This window comes from Phacochoerus africanus, chromosome 9 (genome assembly GCF_016906955.1).
Source record: "Phacochoerus africanus isolate WHEZ1 chromosome 9, ROS_Pafr_v1, whole genome shotgun sequence".
NCBI classification, from domain to species: Eukaryota; Metazoa; Chordata; class Mammalia; order Artiodactyla; family Suidae; genus Phacochoerus; species Phacochoerus africanus.
Genome location: NC_062552.1, coordinates 86200049 through 86226442, shown reverse-complemented (window position 1 = coordinate 86226442; position 26394 = coordinate 86200049).

The following is a 26394-nucleotide window of genomic DNA, read 5'->3' as shown; positions in this document are numbered from 1 at the left end:
TATTCTGAAGTGAATTGAGACTTTCCATCTTTTTATCTAATTCTTTAGTTTCCTGATCATGACTTTCATATTTCCCTTGATAAATCTGAAAGAAACTAGTCTTCAAACTATCTTGACTAAGTGCATTTTTTGTCATTGTTCGTTAACACTGTTCTAAAGTTATTGATATATTAATGCATGTAATTGCAAGCTTGTTACTGTTTACTTATAAAATTATGTTATATTGCGTTTTTAAATTCATTAATATTGATCAATAAAATTTAAAATACCTATTGTTTTCTTTCCAAAAATTTCCTCACTAAATGATTATAGTCCCTTTTCTATATATAATTTTGCATATTTCACCTTTCACATTTTATTTTTTCACCTTTCATATTTTAAATTAGAATTTCTAGAGTCTTTTACAGTAAAAACATCAAAAATGATGATCTCTGAAATTTCTCCATTTTAGAAATTTTACAGATTTTTATCACCAAAGTTATGTACATTTTGGTAAATTTCCAAGGCACCTGAAAAGAAAAGGTACTCTCTAGTTTTGAAAAACAATTCTCAATATATTTACAAAAAGTTGGCAATAGTTTGTTAAATTCTTCCACTAAAGTTGGATTACATTTTTAGCAGAAATATTCCCTACATTTTCATACTTCATGATATGACTCTGTAATTTTCAGTATTATGAAATTACCTGTTTAAAAGTGTGTCCTGAGTTTTATTTTCCATTCTACTTGCGGTATTTTGTTTATGTCTCATCTTGGTTGGTGTGATATGTTGTTGGACTTCTATTACTTTTACTCTTTTTAAATTTTGGCAATATCTCTTAGCATAAAATTTAATATTGTTCTCTGACTCAAAATTTAAAATACTTGTCAATTGGAATTCCCATCATGGCACAGTCGTTGACGAATCTGACTAGGAACCATGAGGTTGCGGGTTTGATTCCTGGCATTGCTCAGTGGGTTGGGGATCTGGCCTTGCCATGAGCTGTGGTGTAGATTGCAAACATGGCTCAGATCCTGCATTGCTGTGGCTCTGGTGTCGGCCGGTGGCTACAGCTCTGATTAGACCCCTAGCCTGGGAACCTCCATATGCCACGGGAGCGGCCCTAGAAAAGGCAAAAAGACAAAATAAATAAATTAATTAATTAATTAAATAAAATAAAATACTTGTCAATTAATGGGAAATTTTAAGGTAGCCGTATTTGTCAAATTACATTTGTTTTTATCATAGTCTATTAAACTTTCCAATTCTTCTGTTCTTCTTTTCTTTATGTCCCCACAATTAGTTGATTTAGAGAAATGTGATTGAATTTTTAGTAGTTGCAATTATGATTACACAAAATCTACTAGAATCCATTTTTCTTAAATTATGCATGCCAAAGTTGATGGAGTACATATTCAGAAATTTAGCATGCTTTTGCATTTTTCCCATTCCCCTCTCCAATTGTCAGTTTTTATTTGCATAATCTAGAATTTCTCCCGAATTACAATTAATAAGTCATTAATTTTTTGTTATTTATGCTTAATTTTATTCAGATGATTCCTGATGTATATCCTTATTCAATGCAAATTGTTCATCTCAAAGTTTCCATTGTAGCAATCTTTATTTTGATTCACCTCTGAATCAACTGAACTACATCTCAAGTTAACCTTCTTCTCCCCTAAATTTACTGCCTGCTGAATTCATCAAGTTAGTACCCTTCTTCTACTTGCATTATCTTTTTATAAATAGAGGAATTTTTCAGTTCCCATCATGGCTCAGTGGTTAACAAACCCAACTAGCATCCATAAGGGCGTGGGTTCAATACCTGGCCTTGCTCAGTGGGTTAAGGATTCGCCATTGCCACAGATGTGGTGTAGGTCACAGACATGGCTCCCATTCCGCATTGCTGTGGCTCTGGTGTAGGCCGGCAGCTACAGCTCCGATTTGACCCCTAGCCTGGGAATCTCCATATGCTGTGGGTGCGGCCCTAGATAAGACAAAATGAAATAAAATAAAAATAAAAAAAGGCAAAAAATTTAAAAATTAGAGGAATTTTTCTTTAGTTGCTCATGCTTCCTCCAGCCTCAGCTGCCTGCTTCTTATTGACCTCTGCCTCATAAACTCTACTCACCTGTTTGGGTCAAGCAATCATGATTGTGTCCTTGTTTTCCACTGGGCACTGCACCATTTCCTGCCTTTTTAGGTATCTTGCTTTCTTATGGGAAAGAAATTGTGATTCATAGCTCTTTGATTCTTAGAAGCACTTTATTCTTGTATCATTTGCCCTTCATTAACATAAATTCTTCAAAAATCCTGTTTGGGAGATAATCAGATCCCTAACTTTGAGTACTGCTAGCTGCTTTCTCTATACCATTGATCATTTCCATGTAGGGCTGCCAAGTGAAATACAGGACACCCAGTTAATTTGCAGTTCAAATAAACATGAACATGTTTTTAGAGTATCTATGCCCTGTGCTCATTTGTTGTTATTGTTGTTTTGCTAAATCTTGCAATATTATTCCCAACGGAAATTTCAGTGGGAGATGAGGAGTTACAAACTGTGCCATCTATGTAACAGTCTATCATTTTTCCTCCCTTTTTCCTCTTTGATTTCTCCCCCAATTTACATCCTCCATCTTGTATTTAATATTTAACTCGTTAGGAATAATAAAAGTAATGTGCTTGCATAGGGTACTAATGAGTCCGTTAGCCCATTTTTAAGTCAAGGGTCAAACTCCACTCATCCCAATTGAAGACAGTACTGTGCTACGTATGATAGAAAAACAGCAAACTTGATTCCTTCCAAAAAGAGTCCATAATTGCCCATTGGTCACATGGGTCCTTCTTTTCATTACAACAAGCACTGAAAACCTAGTTTTGCAAAGGTCTGACATCATTGAAGAGATCATAGTATGTGCCAAATTATGAGTGCCTGCAAGCTAGGAGAGCACCCACTACTCCATAGATCTCATTGTAATTTTCTCCAAATTTTCAAATATGTTGCAGATCCCTTGGGATTTGTCTTAGGGGCTCTAACACACCTTGTGCACAGCTTGGGAATCTCACTCCTATCTCATCTTTAGCTTGATCAGACATGAGTTTTACCAAATTAGTGGATGTCCAATGATATAGCATTGTTGTTTAATTTATATTTCCCAAATTATTGAGATTTAATATCTTTTCAAGTGTTTATTGGCCAACCTGATTTCCCAATCAGTTGAATTACCTGTTAATTTTATTTGTATATTTTTGGAAGTTTATCTTATTTTTGTTATAAGAGTTCTTTATATATTCTACAAACTAGTCTTTGTACATTGCTCAGGAACAAATGATATTGTCTCAGTTAAGAGTTTCTCTTTAATTTATTATATGGACCTTGGTTTACTAAGACCCTCCAAATGGAACTCAGACTAAAGTAGAATGTAGAATTTGAAAAGTCAATAGATTTATCTACTTTAAACTTCTCATTTTATGGAGGACAAAACTGAGGATGATAAAATACGTATCTAATATTATTATCCTACTAATTAGTGGTACCCCCCAAGAAGTAGAAATTGTCTCTTAATTTGTGGGTTAATATATTGAAATTATACCAACATATTCTTCACTGGGCTGTGGTTAAAGTTGTATTCTTAGAGGAAAATAAAAGATACACACACCTACACCCACATCTACATCACTACTAATTTACTGTCTTGAACTATTCATATACTGATTTTTTTCAATAAAGGTTATACTCAAGTGTAAAGTACCTTTTGAGAGATCTTCTTTCTTCCTCTGTCTTTCCTCTCTGCTAGGCTTCATTTGATAGCCATGAACTGTGGATAAGGAATAAATATGGCTTTTCTGTACCCTAGACTATCCTCTGCCTTATTTATGTCTGACCTGGTACAGCTCTGCTGACCTTGGAAAGTTTAATTGAGGCTGGAATTATATGGCACAGCTTGAGGCCACCTGAATTTAGAGGGTGTGACATATACAAAGACACACACACACAAACACACACACACACACATACACACAGGTTGACAGTGGAACAGCCTGATGAGCTGATGTGTGTATGTGTATCTTTAGCTCTGCTGAAATGACAGCCATTAAACAGCCTATTGTAATTTTTACTGGGCCAAATTCTTATGAAACAATAAAATATACCTACATTCTTCTATAATTAAAATGGTTTATTGGTTAAAGAAATGCAGAATTACTTAAATATGGAAGCTATTAAGGTGAAAAAAAAGCATAGTCGGTTGTAACTAATTCAAGGCATAGCTATTCTATGAATATTTCTTAACAATTTTATAATAATTGAAGTGGTTGATAAATGCTGACCTTTCTACTACCTCATTAAGATAATTTAATAACATAAAAGCAAACAAAAAATTTGCTAATTGATTTATTTTAGATAAGCATTTAATTTTTTAAAGCCATCTTAAATGGTCAATTACCAAAATAATGGTCTATTATGTTTAATAAGATTATGACCAAGATTTTAGATCTGATTTTTACATGAAACCAAAGACATTGCTATTGAGTAGAAAAAAATGTTAATTTTTTGTTTCTTAATTGGCTAGATTTTTAATCAATTGTACTCCTAAACACATATTCTTTAATTATCATTTTACTTCTTAGTAGGTTTTAAACTGTTTTACTATGGATGTCATTACAGGTAAATCTGAAAATTAAAGCAGGCAATGTTATTCATTGTAACTTTACCTAATTGATTCAATAATTTCATCATTATTTTCAAGAAAATCATTACGTATTCTGGATTAGTTAACAGCATTCTAAGGCCAAATGCTTATTTGACAAAATATTTTCATTTTAAAAAAGGATGATACCAAATTTTGCTTCATCCAGCACAACTAAAATAAGTTCCAAAAATTATATTGAAATAACAGTATAATAAGATTGAATAGCTTCATACATGATATTTTTATTTTTTCAATTTATATATTATACACAGCATAACACATTTATATAAAAAGGCCTCTAGAGAACATGATTTTCAATAACTAAAAATATAAGAAAAATATTCAAAAAATGTTTGTGTAAAAACATATATGTTTACATATATATAATTTCTTACATATATATTTTTCCCTACAGAAAATCTCACAGATATGAGATATGAGAAGTGCTCAGAATCTGTAAAACATAAAAGGACTCAGGTTTAGCCACAGGGCATTCTAGATTCATGCACATAGAAGCTGGACAGATAATTATACCCATATGCACCCATATAAACTCATTCACAAACAAGGTTTGTAGCTGTAAGTGAAAACTCAAGATGTCACCAAATCATAGCATAGCTTCATTAATCAAAAATTAAATGAAATTATTTTAAAATTAGTTCTCAAAAAGACAGGATTTCTTTTGGTTAACAATTATTTCCCATATAAAATTATGAATATCAATACTTTTTAAAATTTAAAATCAATAACCAAACAAATTTAAGTAAGAAAATCTTAAGAACTTATATCCACATTCTGCCACAAGTTCTAGGACTGGCAGATTTTGTTTTGCTAAGAGGCCCAGATAAATTAGATTGCTCTAATGATTCTGTTCTAATTTAGAAATCTTAGTTGATAAATACAAATAATGGTAAGTATGATTATCAGCACGTATGTAGCGTTATGTGCTGGACACTTTTGTAAACACTTTGCACATAGTAATTCATTGATTATTGTTACTCATTAATCAAATGTTTTTTCATGTGCTAGGAAACAATTTCACCTGACTATTCAGAGATAATATTGAAGTAGATTTTTCACCTAAATAGTGGAAACATGGAGAATAAGGTGTTCAGCCTGTATCCAACCTCACATTAATTTCTTATCCTGGGTCATAGCACAGAAGTCACAAAGATTTATGAGAATTCTGTTTTAAAATGAAAGGAAATATTTTTTGATACCAAATCTTAAATTGTTTTCAGTAATAAAACTAGAGTTTAAAGAGTGGCCAAAAAAAAAAAAAAAAGTACAAGAGAAAAAGAAAAAAAGTGGCGATGGCCATTGCTAAATATTCTAGCTCTAATGATTCTCTCAGCATCTTAACTAATTGGGGGAGATCTGATCTTCATTTACCATGTTCCATATAAGCCTGGATGCCTCAATAACTTCTGAACACCAACAACATTCTAGGCTCATTAAATGTTTATACTTGATAATGTAGAATAACAGGATATTCAAAACTTGAACTTTACTTTAAAAATAGGTACTGCTTGCTGTATAGCACTGGGAACCATATCTAGTCACTTATGATGGAGCATGATAATGTGAGAAAAAAGATTGTATACATGTATACGAAACTGGGTCACACTGCTGTACAGAAGAAAATTGACAGAACACTGTAAACCAGCTATAATGAAAAAATAAAAATCATTTTAAATTAAAAAAAATTTAAATGTTACTGGATTATGACACTATAACTGTGGTAATTATCCACACGACCTATTCCTGATGGATTCTTGTTTTGCTTGTGATGGTCATATTCACTCATGATTTGATACCCATAGTTATATATATAATATGTAATATGTAACCCATTTATAGGCCTATGAAGGATTGTTGCCACAATCAGTAGAAATTATTACTGAAATTTGATAACATTGGTTCTTCCTCCCAAAGTGGCAGAAACCCCAGTTATAAAGAAGTATGTAAAGCTTGGCTTGTTCCTCAATATTGAGATATATACCTATTGTTGTCTGAAGTTATCTATAAATAAATTCCTTAAAACATAACCAGATAATATATATATACCTATCACATAAGAACAAAAGATTGAATCAAAATAAAATGGTTTAAATATCTACTATCCAAATAGGGTCAGCTTTTTCCTTCCCTGAACCATCCCAAGACAGATATAAACTGAGTGCGTGGGATGCTAAGGCTGACAGATGTGCCATATTATGCAGGAGACATTTTATGACTTAGGGCTATTGCCCTCTAGAGATGGAGCAGACACCATGGGCCACTTCACCTGAGACCACAGATCACACTCGAGTTGCAGGCCCCAAAGGCCTTATCATCCTAGGAAACCACTAAAGTCCATTTTTGTCCAGATCTCAATCCCTTTCCTTTCCCTGGGGTCAATAAGGCCAAAGGCACTGAGATGGTCTATATATGTCTATGCAAATTCACTTTTAGGGTGATTCACTTTAGTAAAACCTATCTGCTTTAGGTCAATTTAAATTCCACAGTGGAACATGAAATATCACTAAGTATTCATTACTCACAGAACCTTTGAATCCTTCAAGAATTATATATATTTAAAATAATACTAAAATGATGAGACAAAAACAGTATGAATTTTCCCTAAAGAATAATCATAGGCAAAGTTTCTGCTACTTTTTTTTCCTTTTTTTAAATCTGTGCTTTGATTCCTGGTGGTTTCTATTGAGTTACTCCTACTTTTATCACTAAGCTTCCATGCGGGTTATGGGATTACTTCCTCAAGTGTGTAAATAAGGTCTATTTATTCAAATGACAAACTTTACTGAAAGATTCACAAGGCATCAATCTGAAGCTGTCACATCTTTAACATGACTCCATTTAAGTTTATTTTTGCAACTGTGAATAGAATCCCAGTCCTGATGAAGATTCTATACATTTATGATGAGTAATATAGGAACAAAAGTACTGGGCCTGGAAAGAAATATTTTTGGATTTCTTATTTATTACATTTTTAATAGAAACTCGGGGAAAGCCTTATCTACTGTCATTTGGTTTAAATTCCACAGTACTTTTTGTATTTGACCAAATTCCCTTATCTCTTATTTCCTTGTATTCTGCTGTGCCAGCCTCCTAGCAGTTGATATACTTATCTGTGGTTTTATAATAAAGTTTTAGCTTCTACTGAGGGAAAAGAGAAAAAAAAAATAGAAAGAAAAGGAAAAGCTGCTCCTTAGATACTAAATATACCAGCAGCCTGCGTCCATTATATGACTTTGAAATGGTTGCCTCTTCTTGGCTTATTTGGAAGGCTTTGCGGGTTAGTTCCATGCATCCAATTTGGAGGCATACAGTGCACCTAGTGTTGTAGCCTCTGATTTATTTATAGAACAGGAGATGGATATGGTGTACATGGTGTAAAATGAAAGAAAAAAAAAAGAAGTAGATGCACACAACACACACACAACTAAATGGCGAAACAGAAAAAGAGGATCAATCTAAAGCAAGCCTTTATTTTTCTCCAAATTGAAGAAAAATCAGGATAATTTTTGACATGCCATCCTGATTTGATATTAAGTACTTTACTTATTTTAATTCATACTCAAAAAGTGAAAAAAAAAATCCAAACCAAATTACAAATGTGAAAAAGTTAGTTGGGAATCCAAACTGCCTAAAGTTGTGATAGGGTGTGGATTATAAATGTTCACAGTCCTCATGCAAGGTGAGGAGATATAAACTCATAAGCAAATGAATACACTATTCCACATAGTTATGGACAATGACATTCTTTTTGAAAGGGCTTGGAAAAGTGAGTTTTTCATGCTGGTGACTGGTCTAGAAAGATACAAATCACCAAGCAGTTTGCTAAGCATCTACTATATGCTAGATCCTTTCCTGGGTACTGGCTCTTACCTAGGTGATTAAAGTATAATTCTGATCTACAATTTACAATCATTATATCATATAAATATATATATATTTATTATGTATATATAAACTCATATGACCTATGAACCTCACTTACTTCATCTGTAAAATGGAGACCTTACTACCTCTTCTGCTTGAAGGAAAGAAATAGGACTCATGATATTTTGGAGTTTTTGCTGAAACATACATGACTTGAAATATTTCTCTGGTTATCTGGACCATATGATCTATGAAAAATGGACTCCCATCAAATCTCCTTGAGGAAACAGCTCTGCTTTCCGGGAAACAAAGTTGGAGTCCATGATTTTTTTTTGAATGACTGTAAATCAAAATACTCTAAGTCCCCTCCAAAATGTCCCTTCTGTGTCCATTTTGCCCAATTTGACATAAAGGTGCAGTTACATAGTGCAGGAAACCCACACTTTGTTTGCACTGAGACAGGAACGATTTGGTGCTGCCCCAAAGCTGGGATCTTGGAAGATGACAAGCTGCCACTTTTCACCAGCAGTAAATTCACCAGAACTTCTCTGTGAATGTGCATAAGAAAGATGGAGAGTCTTCTCTTTCCTGTCTTCACCAACAGATGTTTTGCCTCCGTGACACAGTACAATAAACCTTCAAAATAACGAAGGCAGAACTCACAGTGAAACACACTTTTTGAAGGGGACAAACTGATTGGATTATTTCCACGATATTCAACTGCAACAGAATGTGACAACTCTACCTTTTCATTTCCTAACCAGCCTCCAGGAGATGGAAGATTTAGTATCCTTTTGCACACTTTAAGTCTGAGAAACTTCTCCTTATGGCTTCTGATGAGTCCTGGAGGCTGGGAAAGAAATCAAGCCGCTTGAGATTTGCAGCAAGGATTCACATTAAGTTGCTTCCATTTGCAGTAGAGATGCTGGTGGCACTTTGCAAATACTGTCACCATTGACCCGCAGAGGTTGTACATCTTAACCTCTGTGCACTACTTTCATGTCAGCAAATGAGCTGTTTTCAATCCCTTTTCCACTTTTTTTTTTTTTTTTTTTTGCTGTTTTGCCAGGTTCCAAGCTGAGACTGTCAACATTACTATAACTAGTGATCTTGCACAGCCATCGGTTTAAAACAATTTCCATGCACATTTATTCAGGCCGAGGCAGAAGCAGGAGGTCCCAAGGTGGCAGATTCTTGCATTACTCTAATCCAGTTACCACTGAGTTAAAATGCTTTCATTACAGTTTCAGACCCCTGGGAGAAAGTAGGTATGACAAGCTGGGGTCTGCTTATTATGTTTTAAACCAAGATTGACTCCAAGAAATAGTAGCAAGACAGAACTAGTCCATTTTTACATACTTTCTTGGTTCACGTTTTGAATGTTTCTTAATTTGAACCCTCTTCAAGGTTTTTTCGGCCCACCTAGCTGGAGATTTGGAGAGCAACAACACAAGCCATAATTTTAAATACATTACTTATTTCTGCAAAGACCTTTGGAAACCATAGGTTTCCGAGGCAGGCTTTAACCTGTCCCTCATCCACTCCACGCAACTATTTTGAAACTGTAAACCTACATCTAAGCATTGGTGAATTATTAAAAATTAACTACTTTCTTAACTACTTCCTTAATCATTACAGATGAACACTCTAAATCAAATATTTAAGGTACGATTTGATATAAAGCAACTTATTTATTCAATTAATATTTATGAACAGCTACTTAAATGCAGGTACTGTGCTAAGCCTGATATCTCAAAGGAGAAAACGTGGCTGTAATACCAACCTTTTCTGGGTTTACAATCTTTGTGGAGAAACTGGACAAGTAAGTGTTTAATACCAATAATTTAAGATGCGTGCTATAACAGGAGAAGGAAAGAAGCTGTGAAGTGAAGTCTCAGGACCCCTTGAAGAGACCCATATCATAGAAAAGATATGAAGTCTGCCATAAGAAGTGACACCTATGTTCTTGCTAAAGGAATACAATATGTTTTAGAGTAACAGAACACTTTCATGCAGCAGGGTCAACTACTCTTTATAGTGAAAAAATGAGAAGGATTTTGAAAAATATTTCAGAAGGGAAGCTAGAGTAAGGTTTGCTATATTCCAACACATATTCTTGCAACTTCATTTATACAATGCCACTGAGGATGTCAATTTTCTGAGTATCTGAAACTTACATTATTTGTGTCCAAACTTTATTACTTTATTTTTGTTTCAGTCCTAGAGACATCGCTCTTAAAGTCACCACCTAATTCCTTGCCGTCCCAAACAGGACACCCCTGTAATTTTTCTATACTTGTCTAATGAAAGAACTAAGAAATAATTATTAAAGTGACTTATCTTCCTATCTAGTTTGTTAAGATCTTTGAACTTCTGGATCATATTTTTTACACTTTATATACTCTTAGCCCATATTATCTGTGGAAATTATATTTGTTGGATAAATAAGGCTTGAAGGAATACACAAGTGAATATGTGAATTTAAAAATAACCAAAAAGGAGTTCCCGTCATGGCGCAGTGGTTAACGAATCCGACTAGGAACCATGAGGTTGCGGGTTCGGTCCCTGCCCTTGCTCAGTGGGTTAACGATCCGGCGTTGCCGTGAGCTGTGGTGTAGGTTGCAGACGCGGCTCGGATCCCGAGTTGCTGTGGTTCTGGCGTAGGCCGGTAGCTACGGCTCCGATTCAACCCCTAGCCTGGAAACCTCCATATGCCGCAGGAGCGGCCCAATAAATAGCAACAACAACAACAAAAGACAAAAATAAAATAAAATTAAATTAAATTAAAAATAAAAATAACCAAAAAAATAGGGAAAAATGATCTGGGAGACAGCTTAACTCAAAGAAACATGAATATAAATTTACATTATGCATTTCTTTAGGATTTGGCTTATTTTATTAATCATTTTAAAAGATAATTTTAACTCCATTTTATACTTTTAAAAATGCATATTTTGGAATTTAATAGAGGAGTTCTCCAGTGGCCTAGAAGGTTAATGATCTGGCATTGCACTGCTATGGCTCTGGTTACTGCTGTGGTGTGGTTTCAATCCCTGGCCTAGGAACTCCCACATGCCTCAGGTGCAGCCCCCCACACACACTGAAAAAAAAAACCCTAAAACAGAAATTTAACGAAAAGTTGCATGTTTAAAGAATTTTGTACGAAATTCACAAGGCGGTAATTCAGCATTTGAATTATTATGCGACACACTGTAAAAAAATATGTACTTTTTTGCTACTTTCTTTTCAAAACCTTTGCATCCTGATATTGGTAGAAATTCATGGAAAATTGATGTCAGTTTTCTCCTTAATGTGCAGTTTATATTTGCAATAGCAAAACTGAGTTTGCTCAACGCTAAGTGTGCCTATCTCTGTGAAAGCCATAATTGGAGTTTAAGGCTAGATAGAGTTTGATTCAGTTCAAATCTATGGCTTGGAAGTTTAAAAAACAATTGGTGGACAAGGAGAAACTTGAAATATTATAAACGGATTACATGAAAATTTGAGTTATTCAGCACCAGCAGATGATAAGCCAATCAACCATAGGAAATTATCCCTATTATTTTGAGTAATTAAAATTAAAAACCCAAGGCATTAAAAATTTTCTTCATCTAGTGTGAAGGATGTGACTAGAAAACTATTGAATGGCTGTTTATAAGGTTTTTGGATTCCACAAATCATTAATAAATGCCTTTTAGATGCAAAGCAATGCTATTAATCCTAGAGATATTGCCGTGAATGAAACAGACACAAATCTCCCCTCCCCCGAGGGAGCTCACATTCTACTGAGTGGAAACAGATGTCTAACAAATATATAATTAAAATCTATAGTAGGAGTTCCCATTGTGACTCCATGGGTTAAGAACCCAACATAGTGTCGGTGAGGATGCAGATTCAATCCTTGGCCTTGTTCAGTGGGTTAAGGATCTGGCATTGCTGCAAGCTGTGGTGTAGGTCTTAGATGTGGCTCTGATCCTGAGTTGCTGTGGCTGTGGCATAGGCCAGCAGCTTCAGCTCTGATTCGGCCCCTTAGGTTAGGAACTTCCACATGCTGCAAATACAGCTGTAAAAAACAAACAAATAAATATAATTTTTAAAAATTAAAAAAAATCTACATTACATTAGATGGTGATAAGTGTTAAGGAGTAAAATAAAGATGTAATATTTTAAATACCACAGTCAGAGGAATCCTTACTGAAAAATTGGGAGATTTGATCAAAGACCTGATGGAAATGAAGGAGAAAGCCATGTGGCTGTTTGAAGGAGGAGTATTCCAGTCAGAAGAAATGACAAGTGCAAAGGTCCTGGGGCAGAAACACATCATGAGTAGGAGGGACAAAAAGGAGATGACGTGGCTGAGGCAGAGTTAGTACAGGGCAGAGTATTAGAGAACGACGTCAAACAGAGAGCTGAGGGTAGACAGAAGGGGTCAATTGTGCAGAGGTGTTAGAGAGTCTTGGAGTGAGATGGGAAGTCACTGGAATTCAGTGCGTTGAGTGACATGATCTGACTCTTTTTTTTTTTTTTTTTTTGAAAAAACCCTGAATGCGGTTTTATTTCTGCCTGTTGGCGTACAAGAACGGTAGGTGGAATAGGGGAGAAGTGACACAGAGGAGTGATAATTGAAACAATCCAGTGGGAGTTGCTGGTCAGGGGACCAGAGTGGTAACAGTTGAAATGATGAAAAGTGATGAGATTCTGGACAGACTTTGAAAGTGGAGATGAGAGAATTTGCTGATGGACTAGAATTTGGACATCAACAGAAGAAAAGACACAAAGAAAGTACTAGGTTTTGTTTTGGGTTTGGGGGTTTTTTGTTGTTGTTGTTGTTTTTGTTTGTTTTTTTTTTGTTGTTGTTTTTTGTCTTTTCTAGGACCACATCTGCAGCATATGGAGGTTCCCAGGCTAGGGGTCTAATCGGAGCTGTAGCTGCTAGCCTATGCCAGAGCCACAGCAAGGTGGGTTCTGAGCTGGGTCTGCGACCTACACCACAGCTCACCGTGACGCCAGTTCCTTAACCCGCTGAGAAAGGTCAGGGATCGAACCCACAGCCTCATGGTTACTAGTCAGATTTGTTCACCACTGAGCCACAACAGGAACTCCCAGATTTTTAATCTCTGGAAAACTCTCAAAAGACTTAATTTTTCTTGGGGAAAAAAAAATGAAGCATAAGAAACCAAACCAGGAGTTCCCGTGGTGGCACAGTGGTTAACAAGTCTGACTAGGAACCATGAGGTTGGGGGTTCAATCCCTGGCCTTGCTCAGTGGGTTAAGTATACGGCGTTGCCGTGAGCTGTGGTGTAGGTCGCAGATGCTGCTCGGATCCCACATTGCTGTGGCTCTGGTGTATGCCAGTGGCTACAGCTCCGCTTAGACCCCTAGCCTGGGAACCTCCATATGCCACGGGAAGCAGCCCTAGAAAAGGCAAAAAGACAAAAAAAAAAAAAAAAGAAAGAAAACCAAACCAACCCAAAACGAAACAAAATCTTTTTTCTCATCTTAGAGGGTAAGGGAGAAAATAAGACTTCATAGAAGTGCGATGAAATGAAACCTCTGGGTTTCAGAGTTCAGGATCTGGTTCTGAATCAGGATTTTTCCACTGACTCATGGCCTGCGTAGTCAAGGAAGAGCTATTAACTGTGCTCAGTGTTCTTATGTTTAAAGAAGCAATAATAATAGCACTTACTTCATAGAAGAACTGTGAGTCCTAATTGAGAAAATCTGCGTAAAGTGACCATCAGAGTGACTGACTCATAGTCATCCCTCAACACTTATCAGAAAAACAAACTGAGTTTTGGTGAAACTAGAGAAAACTAAGCATTTCGAAGGTGATGATATTTCCCATAAACCCATGAAGAAATTGTCCTAATATTAGCATGCAAATATATATATATATATGTATATATATATATATATATATTTTTGCAACAAGGATTCTTTGTAAACCTAGTTGAGCACCTAAAAGAGAGAGGTGTTAATAGAATAAAAAAATAAACAGCATGATCCCCATTTTCAAACAATGTGCAGTTTGGTAGAGGAGACAGATGTGTGCACACAATATAAATTTAGAGTCAATCAAACCTGAAGAAGAATAGTGATTTTTTTTTCTTCACTGAGAATGGAATTAGTTTGAATGGGAATAAAAGTTAGTTAAATGAGAATAAAAGCTTTATACTACAGTTATGGCGTTCCATGAACCAAAAATCAATATATGTGACCCAAGAAACATAGTCGTTGGGAAAAATAGAGTCAAATATTTAAAATCTGGGCTATTTCGGAGATGCCACTGTTGTTCAGCAGGTCAAGGACCCAACATTGCCTCTGTTGAGACAAAAGTTTGGTCCCTGGCCTTGTTCACAGATAAAGGATCCGGTTTTGTCACAAGCTATGGCATAGGTCACAGATGTGGCTCAGAATCTGTGTTGCATTGGCTGTGGTGTAGGCCTCAGCTTCATCTTCAATTTGACCCTTGGTCCAGGAACTGCAGGTATGATTGTAAAAAGAAAAAATAAAATAAAATAAAATCTGGGCTATCTTACAAAGTTCAACATTGATAGTAATTTTAATGTGTATCACATTGTAATAATTATTACATTGAGGTACTGTGGAAAATGCCTTCCAACATTAAAGCATCTGAACATCCCTACAGGAACAGGCCACATTTTCCCTAAGAGAAATCCAGCAATACATTTAGCCACACCCTGAATTTGGAGTGCTTATCTGAACTAAAATCAAAACCTTCAAGTTTGTCACCCTGCCATTATTAATGGATGTTTAACACCCTGCTAAGCTGGTCTACCACTCAGCTGTTTTCTTAAAGTTGGTTGAATAACTGGTATTCTTCCTGCTCACAAAGTCTTTGTTAATGTGCATATTGCAAAATCATCCTGAGTAAACAGTCTGTGTCATCTGTATTGAAGGGAAGTAATGTATGGATTAGTGTATAATAGCATGGGTTAGGGAGAAAAATGAGTCACCAAAGTAGCTGGTTCAAAGGAATAAATAACTAAATCATTATCTTGATGCCTGACTTAGAAAGCTTTAGCTCTCAAAGGCATAATGTCTAAAATATAAAGACCATTGTGCAAAGCTCCATTATGAACTGCAGTTTGGTAGTTTATGATGGAAAGCTATGGGCTATGCATATACTTAACAAAACCCAGGATTGAGAAGAAAAAAATGGAGAGAAACTATTATAATATTCAGCTAAATTTCTTGTCCTCTGCTAGTGAAAATTAGAAGCCATTGTCATGAAATAGAGATGATAGGTAGGAATAAATTGCTTTATGTATACATCAGGCATTGGTCTGTCTGGAAGCACCTTCTAGAAGATGCTTTTATGCATTTCTGGAGCATAAGGCACATAGACAAATAAGATATGCCTGTCATCAAGGACATCACAGTCAGGAGCAGATAAGGCAAAAAGATTTTATGGATGTACCAATGCCAGTTGGTTAGAAGAGGCTATGTCTGGCACTGTTTGAGAAGAGAGTTGACTCAGCAGGAGATAGGAGTATGATCAATTAGTCAGTTCTGTCCAGGTTGCTGTAATGGAAGTGAAGACTCAAGTATCAGATGTTCGACAATAGTGATCCAGTGGGAGGTGATCATGTGGGAGAACAATAGTGGTGAGGTGGGTCAGGGAAGGTTTTAAAGGGAAAATCACATTTAGTTTGAGTCTTAAAACATGATCAGGTATACATTAATGTTATGGACTGAATGTTTGTGTCCCCCCAAAAATCCACATGTTGAAACCCCTGACCCTAGTAATGGTATTAGGAGATGGGGCTTGGGGGAAGTAATTAGGTTTAGATGAGGGCAACAGGGTGGAATCCCCTCCCACCCGCCATGATAAGTTTGAGACCTTATAAGAGAAGGCCTGAGAGCTAACTTCTCCCTCTCAGCCATGTGAGGATACAGCAAGAAACCAGCTATCTGCTACCAAAAAGAGGGTCCCCACTGCACCCTGGATATGCCAGATCCTTGTTCTTGGACTTCCCAGCCTCTGGAACTGAGAGAAATAAATGCTTACTGTTTAAGTCATCCAGTGTATAGTAATTTCACATTGCAGTATGATCCAGGATAAATAAGTAGATGATGTTACAAAAGACATTCCTGAGGAATCTGGGATTATTAAGCACACAGAGAAAGGTGTGAAGGGGCATGGATTGTTCAGGTGTTTACAAATAGTTTGACCTTTCTGCAGGACAGAGTATAAGCCAACTCACCATCCAGTCTCCTCCAAGTTCTGTTTATTATAAGTCCTTACTCTCTCTCAAACCTATTTCATTTTCCTTATGTAGGCCACCATGCTAGTATCCATTACAGTCACCTTTCCACCTGAGCCATCCTAGTGACAATAGGTTTTGCATATTCACAATTTATCTATGTATTCATTCACTCAACAACTTTATTGAAGGATAATTTACATATCACAAAACTCGATTCTTTAGCGAATTCAAAATACGGAACCGTTTGGTTGTGGAACCTCATCACAATCCAGTTTTAGAGCATTTTCATTCACCCAAAGATCTTTTGTGTCTATTTTCAATCACTTCCTATTCCCCTTCCTATACCCTGTCAACTGCTAATCTATCTTCTATCTCCATAGGTTTGTTTTTCTGGGACACTTCATATAAATGATGTAATGCAATAGGCGACATTTTGTGTCTGGTTTCTTTGACCTAGCATAGTGTTTTTAGGTCCATCCATGTTGGGGCATGTTTAAGTACTTTGCTTTTTTTTTTAATTGCTAAGTTGTATTCCATTGTATGGGTATATCATATTTTCTTTATCCGTTCATCAGTTGATGGACATATGGACTTTCTACATTTGGTTATTATGAATAAGGTACTATGGAATTACACGTACAAACTTTTTTTGTGTGTGTGAACATATGTTTTCATTTCTCTTGTTTAGATAACTAGGAGAGGAATTTCTGGGTCATGAGGTAAATTTAAGAAACTGCCAAACTCTTCAACAGTGACTATATTATTTTATATTCCCAACAGCAATGTGAACAATATTCCTTTCTCCAGTTTTTACTCCATACTATTGCCAGAACTTTCTTTTCATATGTAGCCTATAGATTATCATACAATGAGAGAGAGTATAAGTGAATTGACTATAGAGCCCTGGTTCATCTTTGCACTTTATTGTGCACCTGAAACTAACACAATCTTATAAATCAATTATACTTTAAAAAGAGAAAAGACACAATAATGAGTGTTGACAAGGATGTGGAGGAAAGGGAACTCTTGTACAATATTGGTGAAAATGTAAATTGGTGTAGCCACTATGAAAAAGTTTGGAGTTTCCAGAAAAAATAAAAAATAGAACTACCATTCGATCCCTCAATCTCACTTTTAGTTCTATATCCAAAGGAAATGAAATCACAATCTCCAAGAGATATCTGTACCCCTATGTTCATTGAAGCATTATTTATAATAGTAAAGATGTGAAAACAATATGTATCCATCAAGAAATGAATAAATAAAAGGTGTATGTTAAAAAAATAAGGAAATCCTGCCATTTGTGACAACAAGGATAGACCCGAGGGAGTTAGGCTAAGGGAAATAAGACAGGTGGAGAAAGACAAATACTGTGTGATCTCATAAGCAAAATATAAAACAACAAAACTCATGGAAATTCATCAAATTTGTGGTTTCTAAAGGTAGGGGGTAGGGGGAATTGGATGAAGCTGGTTAAATTTCCAGTCATAAGATAAATAAGCCCTGAGCATGTAATGTATAGCGTGAGGAGCAGATAACAATACTGTTCTTTATGTTTGGAAGTTACTAAGAGAGTAGATCTTAAAAGTTCTCAACACAAGGAAAAAAAATTTAATTATGTGGGATGTTGAATGCCAACTAAATCTATTGTGATAATTATGTTTCAATTACACATATACCAAATCATTGTTATACATCTGAAACATCAGCAATGGTATATGTCAATTATAACTTAATAAAACTGGGGCAAAACAAAACGAAAACAAAGCCAAGAGGAGTCTAAGACAAACCAGAAGGAAATAATATGCTGAGAAATGTTGCAAGAGAGCTTTAGTAGGAGAGAGAAAGAGGTAACCATTGCCATACACAAATAGTTGTCTATCAAATAAGGACCACAAAGATCCATGGTTTTAACTGAGGAAAAAAAAAAAAGGATGAATTGGATTTTATCTATCAAATCATTGTATTTAGTAGTGCAGAATGCTTTCTGATTAATTTTCTGTGGTTTAGTAAATGCTTTATTTTGGGTTCACTTAAGAGTTTGTTTAGGAGATGATTTAGAACAAAAAAAGAAACTTGAAATGGAAAAGCAAGACTTCTTAACTCCGCCCAAGTTTCTGTCTTGCTTTCTTCCTTCCCAATCTGTTTTGACATCAAGACTACCTTGTTTTGTCAACTGTGCTGGAGACAGATAAGGATGGCAGGTATGTAGCTTAGTAATCATTAAGTCTCAAGTTGTCTTGACATCTGCCAATAGCTAAAACACTTTGTTTTTAAGTCTGAATTATCTGCTCATTCACTTTTCTTGCTATTCAAGTTCAGTAACACAGCCAAAAACCAGCACCATCACCATAAGAAACTATACTGTAAGAAATAACAAATGTACCTTTAGAAGCTCCAGTTACATATTACTTTTATTTTTTAAATTAAAAAGAAATATTTTGGGGGGGTAAACCCACAGGATGTGGAAGTTCCTAGGCCAGGAATTGAGCCTATGCCGCATCAGGCACTGGAACTACTGCAGTGACAACACTGGATCCCTATACTGCATCACAAGGGAACTCCTATTTATTTATTTTTATTTGTATTTATTTTGAAGTTAACCTCTCATTTGACATCACTTTTATCCTTGAGGCAATTTCTGATTCCTAGGAATAATTGATGAGCTGAACAGAAAATGTCAACTGAGAGATTAAGAACTTGAAAAACTGAGCAAAACTTCAAGTGGTCTTTTTTAGCTGGGTTGACAATATTGGAGTTCAAAGCACATATAGTGCTAGAGACCCTCATCAATAAATATGATTGCTAAACCAAATTGAGTTATTAAAATATCTACAGGGTTCCACTCTAAATTTGTTATCACTTTTTCGAAATTTTTTTTTTTTAATTTTTGGGAGTTCATAAGAAAGTAGATTTAAATCTGAACTTAGTTGACTTAGACCAATAAACTTTTTTTGCAAAATATTTTATTTTATTTTTATTTTCTATTTTTAAAATTATTGGACTGTAGTTGACTTATGATGTATTAATTTCAAATATGATTGTGGATATTATATTAAAATAATATCTTGTTGGATTTTAAATATAGGTTTAACTAAAATACATGTTATCTATAACATAAATAACATGTACAATAACAAAGAATTCTAAGGTTCTTGACTGGTCTAAAAATTGTTGAAAGTGTTATTTTTTAATAAGAATGCATGTTGATATGTCTAGGTAGCTATGAAAAAATAAAATGACATATAGAATATAAGCTAAGGGAAGGAACAGGAAACTATTTAAAAGAAAAAATATAAAGGAAAGCCAAAATTAAAGAGATAAAAGAAAGAAATTAAAGTAGAAAATAAATAAGATGAGAAATAAAATGCAAATATAATAACAGCTACATTAATTATAAATACAATAAATGTTGTAATTAAAAGGTAATTCTCTAAGTCAGAGAAAGACAAATACTGTATGATATAATTTATATGTTAAATCTAAAAAAATTGATGCAAATGAACTTACAAAACAGAATTAGACTCACAGAGATAGAAATCAAACTTATGATGACCAATGGGAAAAGGGGGTGGTTAAGTTAGGAGTTTGAGATTAACATATACTCACTGCTATATATAAAATAGGTAAAAACAAGGACCTACTGCATAGCACCAGGAAGCTATACTCATATCTCGTAATAACCTTTAAGGGGAAAGAATCTGAAAAGAATATACACATATATGTGTGTGTGTGTGTGTGTGTGAGTGTGTGTGTGTGTGTGTATAAAGTATAAATGAATGACTTCGCTGTAGAGTTGAAACTCAAAACATTGCAAATTAACTATACTTCAATTAAATAAATGGAGTTCAGTATAGCTTCCAAAACATAATTTTCTCAAACTATATAAAGAGAAGGTCTATACATTCTTTACTGAAACACATTAAAAATAAGGATACATAAAAAAAAAATGGTGCCCGACGTTAGAAATACATTTTTAAAGCATGAAATGTACCATAGATAAATAAGGCTATTTTCTGTGGTTAAGAAGGCAATGCCATCAGAAAGACTAAGAGATTTAAAAATGCGAATGTAAAAAATAGCATGACCTCTAACTACATAAATCTAAAATTGATGGCATTAAAAGGAGAAATAGATTTTTAACAAATCTCTCTCAGAATCTAATAGAACAATATGACAAGGTATAGGAAGTTTGTACATGATTAGCCAACTTGACCTAGTCGAGACAGAGAGTATTATATGGAACAATTGTTTTTATTTCAACCATGTTTTTCAAGTTTATGATGAGCTTTTACCAAAATTGCCCATATCATGAACAAACTAAACAGCAACTTCTTGTTTGATCCACTTCCTAGAATAATGACAACAAAGACACAAATAAACCAATGGGACCTAATTAAATTCAAAAGCTTTTACACAGCAAAGGAAACCATTAAAAAACAAAAAGACAACCCCTAGAATGGGAGAAAAATCTTTGCAAACAATGCAAGACAGGGGCCTAATCTTCAAAATATACAAACCACTCACACAGCTCAACAATAACAAAAAATAAACAACCCAATTGAAAAATGGGCTGAAGACCTAAATAGACATTTCTCTAAAGATGACATACAGATAGCCAACAGGCACATGAAAAAAATGTTCAATATCACTAATTATTAGAGATATGCAAATCAAAACTGCAATGAAGTACCACCTCACACCAGTCAGAATGGCCATCATTAACAAGTCAACAAATGCTGGACAGGGTGTGTAATAAAGGGAACCCTCCTAAACTGTTGGTGGGAATGTAAACTGGTACAACCACCACTGTGGAAAACAATATGGAGGTACTTCAGAAAACTCAATATAGAACTACCATATGATCCAGTAGTCCCACTCCTGGGCATATACCTGAACAAAACATTCATTCAAAAAGACACATGCACCCCTATGTCCATCACAGCAATATTCACAATAGCCAAGATGTGGAAACAACCTAAATGTCCATAAACAGATGAATGAATTAAGAAGATTTGATATGCATATACAATGGAATACTACTCAGCCAAAAAAAGACAAACTGATTCCATTTGCAGCAATATGGATGTAACTAGAGATTCTCAGACTAAGTTAAGTAAGCCAGAAAGAAAAATACAAATACCGTATGATGTCACTTATTCATGGAATCTAAAATATGGCACAGATGATCCTCTCTACAAAAAGAAACAGACCACACCAAGGAGAGCAGACTTGTGATTCCCAGGGGAAGGGAGGAGGGAGTGGAATGGATGGGCAGTTTGGGGCGTTTAAATGCAAACTGCTATCTTTGGAATGGACAGGCAATGGGGTCCTACTGTACAGCACAGGGAACTGTATGTGATTTGGTCACTTTGCTGTACAACAGAAATTAAAGAAACACTGAAAGTCAACTATACTCTAATACAAAAATAAATGAAATAAAATAAAAAATTGAGCTTCTGAAATAACTTAGAGTACATCTCTGACAATGTTGAAATTAAACTGGAAATTGACTATGTAAAGTGATACTCTATGTGATGTCATTTATTTGTAAATAAAACAACATATTTCTAAATAATACATGGGATATTAAAAAATCACAATGTAATTTTAATACATTCTGAATTGAATGGCAGAGAATAAATCACACTTCCTAATTTGTGGGATGATACTAACGTCACATTGAGAAGAAAAATTTTAGCCTAATGTATAGACTTTAGAAAGGAAGAAAGGCTAAAAATTTTAAATATTTATATATATATCACCAGAAGTTAGAATATTGAACCTAAGGACAGTAGAGCACAGGAATAATAACAACAGAGAATTAATTAAAGACATTATAAAAGACATACAATAGAGGGAATCAAACCAGCTAATTGCTACATATTTGAAAACAGTATTTAAATTGTTGAAATCCTGATAGGAATCAGTATGAGAAGTAAAAATGGGACATGCATACATAAATAAAACAAAAGGTATATTTCAGAATGTTGATATATTTTTCTTAAAAGCCCCAGATTTTGAAACACTCCGAGAATCCATTGATAGGAAAAGTAGATAAATTATGGAATTTTCCTACAATGGAATACTGTACAGGAAAGAAATTTAAAAACTGCTGCACAATTTGTTACATAGGTGAATTCAGTATTGGGCTCTTTATCTTTGTCACCTGCGTGACATGGATGCTTGGGTTGTGTGGAGTGTGTGTGTATAAATACGTATTTATAATGTTATATAAAAATGTTATATATATTTATAAATGATGCCATGTGTGTAGTTATATTTGTATATCTTTATAGTCCATATTTTTATGTTTTTCTCGAGACAATTAGCCTGAACAAACTATCCCCTTACATCCGGACAAACACCCAGAATCTTGTTAACCAATACCATATCGACATACATTTCTATGGAGCACTTTAAAAGAAAATTTTATTTTAATCTAAAAAAAGTTCTTTTTATTTCTGTAAGGTTAAGTATAGGGAATATGGTAAAGAATGTAGTTAAAACATGATTATTAAAAATGCAGAAATCAAATAATATTTATTACATGACCCCAATTCTATACATATTTTATATATATATACATATAACAAAGGAAAAACAAATATACTGTTTTGGAGTTTGATTACCTCTATAGTAGGGGCAAGAAAAACACTTCACTAATCCTGGATAAGTGTTATTTCTCGATCTGGTTGACAGTTATATGAGTGTATTTTGTGAAAATTTATTGATGTGACCACTTATGATTTAAAGAATTTCCTGAATTTAACCTATGCTTAAACAAACAAACAAACAAAAACTTTGACAGGAATTCCCGTTGTGACTCAGTGGTTAAGGAACCCAATGACTAGTGTCCAAGAGGATACAGGTTGTATCCCTGGCCTTGCGCAGTAGGTTAAGGATCCGATGTTGCCATGAACTGTGGCGTAGATTGCAGACCTGTTGTCAATTAGACCCCTAGCTTGGGAACCTCCATATGCCACGGGTGCAGCCCTAAAAAGAAAAAAAAAGCAAAAACAAAAAACTTTAACAAAGAAAAATTTTCCGGAGTATTATGCTTCTTTTAACTATGTGAAATGTTTATTTATAAAAAATAAGAAAAAGCATATAAAACATATTTGGCAAAACTCTGCTTATGTTTCACATCCTAAACAGTCATTCCAATTATTTCTAAACAATATTACGGGTAAGTATGATTTTAAACTCAACTAAAATATCATCACAATGCTTTCAAAATATGAAAAAAAAAACACATTTGCCTTTTATCTTTATTTTTTAATTTATTTTTTATTTTTTGTTTCCACGGGCAGCTAGTGCAGCATATGGAAGTTCCCAGGCTAGGTGTAAAATTGGAGCTATAGCTGAGCGCTTATGCTGCAGCCACAGCAACGCAGGAGCTGAGCCGCATCTGCGACCTACACCACAGCTCACAGCAACACCAGATGATCCTTAACCCACTGAGCAAGGCCAGGGATTGAACCTGCAACCTCATGGTTCCTGGTCAGATGCGCCAGGATGGGAACTCTTATCTTTATTTTTAAATATGGTATACATAATCATGACCAATAATTTACCTTATGCAAAATTTTAAATAAATGGTATATATGTACATAAGTATATATTTGTATAGATGCATTATATGTCTGTGTGTATGTATACATATGATGGATGTGTGCATGTATATGTATGCAAATGTATACATGGACAGATATATGTGTGTTTGTGTGTATGTGTATGTGTACACACACACAACACTCACAAATGGTTATACATATGGTACAGAAACGTGTCTTACTCTTTTCTGAAAATTGTAATTTTCCCTAAGCAAACTCAACACTCTTTATGTTGGTTGACTTCCCCTTCACTTTCACTTTTACCAACTTATTTACCTACAGCCGTGAGAGTTTTAACTTCTTAAGTGCCCACCATACTACCATCATTGATTAAATATGTTATAACATTATAGTATAGCAATTGTACAATGGTAGAATACTACCGTTATGTGGTCAACTATGCACTTTTTCCTCCTCAGTACTCATTTTATATCCATATTTCTGGGCGCTGTCTCTTCTGTTTTTGTCTCCCTGCCACATGGCTCTTCCCAGTGTGTAATCCACCACATCTTAACCACTCAAACTCCCGATGATATGCATCCAGATATAGCCTCAACTTCTTACACCACAAATAGCACTGAAGGAAAAAAATACAAGTCCAAGCATGCCCACATATGGATCTGAATGAGAATTTTCTCTAGTATATAGTCCTAAAAGCAGAACTGCTGATTTATCTGGTGTGCACATACTTAATAAAACTAAATATCACTAGGTTGCCTTCTAGAACTACATCAGTCCATATTCCCACAAGCAGGACAGAGGGTTACCACACCCCTACATTGCTATTCATACTCGATACCCCGGAGTTTTTTAGACTTTATGATTTACAGATAAATTGGTATTTAATTGGTGTTTTAATTTGAATTTCATCAACTTACAAATTTTTTGGATTTTAACTTAAGTACATTGCCTATCTTCATCTTTGTCTATTTTCTTCTTGTGGTTGAAGTAGCTTTTCTTATTAATTTAAGGGAGCTCCTGGTACCACACCTACATCTTGAGAATTTTTGACACTGTAAATATCTTCTTTCATAGTCTTTATCTATCCCTTAACGTTATGCATATTATTGTTCTTAATATTAACTCTTCATTTTTAGTGTAATTAAAACCATTATTTCCTACAGTTTTGTCATTTAATTTTTTTTAGTTTTTCCATGTCCCTGAGTCACAAAGATTATCTCAAATTTTCTTTCATTAATTTTACTTTTATCTTTCACATGTTTTCCATATGTTTCGACCTTTTCACATTAACTTCTATGGAGTCAGTGTGGTCAACTCATAAGGAGTGTATGCTGCCTTGATCCCAAAGCACAGTGGAGAGAGACCTGTTCTAATAGATGCCAGGTCTCCTGCGATGACCTCAACGCAAATGTTCTGGTCCGGCTCAATCTCTCACTCCAACTCACAGCATGGTACTGAATCTTGTGAGGCCACTAACAGACTCTACAACACAGAGGTGACCCAACAGAATTCCTAAATATACATGTTCCAAAGAAGAAACACCAACAGCTAATAGGTACATGAAAAGATGCTCAACATCACTATTAGAGAAATGTAAATCAAAACAACAATGGCGTTATCACCTCACACCTGTCAGAATGACCATCAACAAAAAGTCTACAAATAAGTGTTGGAGAAAACGTGGATGAAAGGGAACTTTTGTACACCATTGTTGGGAGTATAAATTGGTGCAGCCATCATGGAAAACAGTATGGAGGTTCTTCAAAAAACTAAAACTAGAGTTGCCATATGATCCAACAATTCTACTCCTGGGCATATATCTGGAAAAAAATGAAAACAATAATTCAAAAAGATACATGTACCCCAATGTTCATGGCAGCCCTATTCACAATAGCTAAGATATGTCCATCAACAGGCAAATGGATAAAGAAGATGTGGTATATATATATATATATATATATATATATATATATATATATTCAAAGGAATATTACTCAGCCACAAAAAAGAATGAAATACTACCATTTGCAG